This window comes from Belonocnema kinseyi, chromosome 9 (assembly GCF_010883055.1).
Source record: "Belonocnema kinseyi isolate 2016_QV_RU_SX_M_011 chromosome 9, B_treatae_v1, whole genome shotgun sequence".
In the NCBI taxonomy this organism is placed as follows: Eukaryota; Metazoa; Arthropoda; class Insecta; order Hymenoptera; family Cynipidae; genus Belonocnema; species Belonocnema kinseyi.
The window spans coordinates 7989715-7996022 of NC_046665.1; positions in this window are offsets into that span (position 1 = coordinate 7989715).

The following is a 6308-nucleotide window of genomic DNA, read 5'->3' on the forward strand; positions in this document are numbered from 1 at the left end:
AGCATAACCTATATAATCATTGCGTCTGCGATGAGTCACGACCAAGGGAAGACAAATCAATGGCAATTACCCTCATCATATCTTCGATATGGAAATGCGTGTGATCAGAATTGATCACCTTATTGACAAGTTTTTAGCTTCCTTCCTACCCGGGCGAAACGTTCAAAAAGTATAAGCATATGAACAACATGAAGACTGTGATCAATCATAGGGCATTGAGCCCAGCTCTGACGCAGCGTTAGGGAGGAGTACGAGTTTGCCAAATCAAAAATCTGTGTTCATTTACGATGATCCGTTTTCCATACCCAAAGCGAGCATGCAAAACCAGCAAAATAGTACGACCTTACGCTACATATTTTCTGCAAAAAGTCGCTCAGGTGCGTTTTCTCATCCGCGCTACAACTCCGTAACAACATATTTGTGTGTGATCGGCCAAAAGACTGCCTTCATGTCACCCGATTAGGATGATTATTATGCCATTACTTTGTGTCTGTAACCTATAATGAATTAATCATTTCTAGAACGCAATGAGAAGGTGAAAAGTGGAAAAGGTTGGAATAAAGCAACTTCTTCGATAATTATCAAGAGTTTATTTCCACGATCACGGTGAGCTTTGACATTTGGTGTTGTAGCATAAGCTAAATTATCATTGCGTCTGCGATGAGTCAGGGTTAAAGGAAGACAAATCAGTGACAAATATCATCATTATATCTCCGATGTGGAAGTAAGAATGACCAGAATTACTTTTGTGGCAAGTTCGGAGGTGCATTTATAACCGGGCGAGACGTTCAAAGAATAAAAGCGTTTGACGAACATGGCATCTGTGCCAATTCAAAAATCTGTGTTCATTTACAATGATCCATTTTCCCCACCCAAAGCGAGCATGCAAAACCAGCAAAATAGTACGACCTTACGCTGCATATTTTCTGCAAAAAGTCGCTCAGGTGCGTTTTCTCATCCGCGCTAAAACTCCATAACAACATCTTTGTCTGTGATCGGCCACAGGTCCACCTTCATGTCTCTCGATTAGGATGATTGTTATGCCATTACATTATGTCTGCAACCTCTAATGTATTACTCATTTCTACAACACAATGAGAGGGTGAAAGGTCGAAAAGGTTGGAATAAAGCAACTTCTTCGACAATTCTCAAGAGTTTATTTCCACGATCACGAAGAGTTTCTCAACATCTTTATACGAATGATCATCTGAGGGGTGTCTCTCCGGATTCCAGTCAGACATTTGGTATTGTAGCATAAGCTAAATTATCATTGCGTCTGCGATGGGTCGCGATATACGGAAGACAAATCAATGACAATTAACCTCATCATATTTTCGATATGGAAATAGGTGTGATCAGAATTAATTACTTTTTTGATAAGTTTTTAGCTTCCTTCCTATCCGGACGAAACGTTCAAAAAGTATAAGCGTTTGAAGAACATGAAAACTGTGATCCATCATAGGGCATTGAGCCGAGATCTGACGTAGCGTTAGGTAGGAGTGCGACTTTGCCTAATCAAAAATCTGTGTTCATTTGCAATGATCCGTTTTCCACACCCAAAGCGAGCTCGCAAAACCAACAAAATAGTACGACCTTACGCTACATATTTTCTGCAAAAAGTCGCTCAGGTGCGTTTTTTCATCCGCGCTAAAACTCCATAACAACATCTTTGTCTGTGATTGGCCACAAGTTTACCTTCATGTCTCTCGATTAGGATGACTGTTATGCCATTACTTTATGTCTGTAACCTATAATGAATTACTCATTTCTAGAACGCAATGAGAAGGTGAAAAGTGGAAAAGGTTGGAATAAAGCAACTTCTTCGATAATTATGAAGAGTTTATTTCCACGATCACGGTGAGCTTTGACATTTGGTATTGTAGCATAAGCTAAATTATCATTGCGTCTGCGATGAGTCAGGGTTAAAGGAAGACAAATCAGTGACAAATATCATCATTATATCTCCGATGTGGAAGTAAGACTGACCAGAATTACTTTTTTGGCAAGTTCGGAGGTGCCTTTATAACCGGGCGAGATGTTCAAAGAATAAAAGCGTTTGACGAACATGACATTTGTGCCAAATCAAAAATCTGTATTCATTTACAATGAACCGTTTTCCATACCCAAAGCGAGCATGCAAAACCAACAAAATAGTACGATCTTACGCTGCATAATTTCTGTAAAAAGTCGCTCAGGTGCGTTTTCTCATCTGCGCTAAAACTCCATAAAAACATCTCTGTCTGTGATCGGCCACAAATGTCCCTTCATGTCTCTCGATTAGGATGATTGTTATGCCATTACATAATGTCTGCAACCTCTAATGTATTACTCATTTCTACAACGCAATGAGAAGGGGAAAAGTGGAAAAGGTTTAAATAAAGCAACTTCTTTGACAATTATCAGGAGTTTATTTCCACGATCACGAAGAGTTTCTCAACATCTTTATATGAATGATCATCTGAGGGGTGCCTCGCCGGATGCCAGTCAGACGTTTGGTATTGTAGCATAAGCTAAGTTATCATTGCGTCTGCGATGAGTCACGACAAAGGGAAGACAAATCAATGGCAATTACCTCATCATATCTTCGATATGGAACTGCGTGTGATCAGAATTAATTACTTTTTTGACAAGTTTTTAGCTTCCTTCCTACCCGGGCGAAACGTTCGAAAAGTATAAGCATATGAACAACATGAAGACTGTGTTCAATCATAGGGCATTGAGCCCAGCTCTGACGTAGCGTTAGGGAGGAGTACGAGTTTGCCAAATCAAAAATCTGTGTTCATTTACGATGATCCGTTTTCCCCACCCTAAGCGAGCATGCAAAACCAGCAAAAAGGTACGATCTTACGCTACATATTTTCTGCAAAAAGTCCCTCAGGTGCGTTTTCTCATCCGCGCGAAAACTCCATAACAACAACCTTGTCTGTGATCGGCCACAAGTCTACCTTCATGTCTCTCGATTAGGTCATTGTTATGCCATTACATTATGTTCGTAACCTCTAATGAATTACTCATTTCGACAACGCAATGAGAAGGTGAAAAGTGGAAAAGTTTGGAATACAGCAACTTCTTCGATAATTATCAAGAGTTTATTTCCACGATCACGAAGAGTTTCTCAACATCTTTATATGAATGTTCATCTGAGGGGTGCCTCTCCGGATTCCAGTCAGACCTTCATGTCTCTCGATTAGGATGATTATTATGCCATTACTTTATGTCTGTAACCTATAATGAATTACTCATTTCCAGAACGCAATGAGAAGGTGAAAAGTGGAATATGTTGGAATAAAGCAACTTCTTCGATAATTATCAAGAGTTTATTTCCACGATCACGAAGAGTTTCTCAACATCTTTATATGAATGTTCATCTGAGGGGTGCCTTTCCGGATGTCTGCGATGGGTCACAACCTATGGAAGACAAATCAATGGCAAGTACCCTCATCATATCTTCGATATGGAAATGCTTGTGATCAGAATTAATTACTTTTTTGACAAGTTCTTAGCTTCCTTCCTACCCGGGCGAAACGTTAGAAGAGTATAAGCATATGAACAACATGAAGACTGTGATCAATCATAGGGCATTGAGACCAGCTCTGACGTAGCGTTGGGGAGGAGTACGAGTTTGCCAAATCAAAAATCTGTGTTCATTATTCACTGAAGTGAATGCACAAACAACAAGATAATATTCTTCCAAAAAGATGGATTTTTAAGCATATACATACTTGAATTTGAATTAAAAAAGATTAATTTTTATCAAAAAATGAAACTGTTACATGTTCAGTAAAAAAAAATAATAAAAAAGCAAAAAAAATAATTTCTAAGCGTAAAGAAGAATTATCAAACAAATAATTTTTCACCAAAAAGCCGAAATTTAAATGAAAACATAATTCCATTTTTACCAAAAAACAAGGAATTTTTAAACATTTAAAGTAATTTTCAAACAAATAGTTTTCTAGAAAAAAAGGAAGAAATTTCACAAAAATTAATTTGCGAAAAAACGAATTATCCATAAAATAGGCGAATTTTCAACCATAAATGCCATCGTAACATTTTCAATAAAAACAATTTTTTTAAACGAATTTACCAAGAAATTTTAACCAGATAGTTGAATTTGTCAACTAAAAAAGATTTTTTAAGCAGGAATGGAATAGTTTAATTTTCAGCTAAAAATATAGTTTTTAATGAAAATATAATGATTTTTGATCAAAAATATCAGTTTTCGAAGAAGAAGGAAAACTTTCGATCAAGAAGACGAACTTTCAACTGAAAAAAAACACTTTTTAACTGAAAATCTCGTTCTTCCCCTTAAATGCAAACTGAATTATTTATAGAAACAACCAAGAAAGTCGAACTTATTTTTATTGAATACAATCCTTTTTAGTTTGAAAGTTTTAGTATTATATTTTTTCGATTGAGGTTTCACCTTTTTGTGCTGAAAATTTTTTTATTTCATTTAAAATAAACTCTTCCGTTGCCAATTAATTTTGTTCTTGTTGAAAGTTTTAATATTTTTGATAACTTCTCTTTTTCGGTTAATAGTCATATTTTTGCTGAAAATATAACTAATCCATTTTTGGTTGAAACACTTTTTACAGTTAAAAATTCAACTGCACGGTTCAAAATTCATGTATTTTGTTGAATATTTATCTTTTTGGAAGTATATTAATCTTCATGTTTGTAAATTCATTTCTTTGGTTGAAAATGTAACTATTTTGTTGTAAATTCGATTTTCTTTTAATCAATTCTTTTAACTGAAAATTAACTGTTCCAGTTGTTGTTAAATATATCTTTTTTAGTTGAAAATTAACTTCTTTCGTTGAAAATTGAATCACTTTCTTGAAAAATCAATTTTTTATCCGAAAATGTTTACTATTCCATTTTTTGTGGAATACGTATTATTTAAAAAAAAATTCATTTCTAAAGTTGAAAATTGCTTTCGTGTTTACCTTAAAATTGGTCGTTTTTAGAGAAAATTAATTTCATTGGTAGAAAATTCATCTCTTTATTAGAATATTATTCATTTTCATTTCATTTTCTGTTATAAATTCGATTTTTTTTGTTGTTTTTCAAAATTAATTTTTCGAATTGAAAATTTAAGTGTTCTATTTTTGGTCTGAATGTAATTTTCTTCAGTTGAAAGTGCATTTATTTTCCTGAAAATTAAACTAGTTTGTCGAAAATTAAATTTTTTATCTGAGAACGTACCTTTCATTTTTGTTTAAATACTAATTTTTTTAGTTTGAATATTCATTTTTAAAGTTGAAAATTTAACAAGTTTGTTGACATTTTTGTTTTGTTTTTAGAAATTATCATTTTCAGTTGAAAGTTCCTATTTTTGGTAAAAAAATTATTCTACTCATTTAAAAACCCATCTGTTATTGTTATAAATTAATTTTTTTATTGATAGTAACTATTTTGTTGAGAATTTGATTGTTTTTGAGCTAAAAAAATTAACTGGGAATTTAATTGTATAATTTTTGGTTACAAGCTTGATTTTTTGAATTTAGTTTTTTTTAGAAAATCATTGGTTTGAACATTAAACTATTTGTTTTCAAATTAAATTTGTTGCTTGAAAATTTTAATGTTTTGTTAAAAATTTTTTTGTGAGTAATAATTTTTTTGTACTGTTGGAAAATTTTCGTTTTTGTTTTAAATTCGATTTTTTCTTTGCTCGAAATGAAGTTTTTAAACTAAAAATTCAACTACTTGACAGGTAATTTCTTTGTTTTAAAATTGAACTATTATGTTGAAAATTCAATTTTGTATCCAAACATTTGACTAGTCCATTTTTGATTCAATATTTTTGCTTTAACTTAAAATTCGTTTGTAAAATTGAAAATTGAACAATTTAGTTGGAAAGTTTTCTTTCGAAAAATTATATTTTTACTTGAAAATTCATCTTCTTAAGTATAAAATTATTCTTCTTGTTTGAAAATTTATCTATTACATTCATAAATTCATATCTGTTTGTAAAATTCGTATTTTTCGCGTTGAAAATTAATTTTTTCAAGTGGAAATTTAAGTACAAACTAAAACAACAGTTACTGGACAATCGCACAGAGCAGAAAACCGTAGTGGCTGCAACAGCTGACGTTGCTGAAAGCATTGAAAGTGGGGGGATGGGTGACGTTGATCGCAGTGACAGCAGCGGTGATGAAAGTGCCGAGAAGTCGACCCAGGTGGGGAGGGTAGCGGAGTCAGGTACAGGCAAGCAACGGGGAAGGTCCTCAAATTTACAGCGCCTTAACAAGCTAGGCAACGCGGGTTCGAACAGAAGTCTGGACGAATGGCAAAAAAAGGCAAGCGCG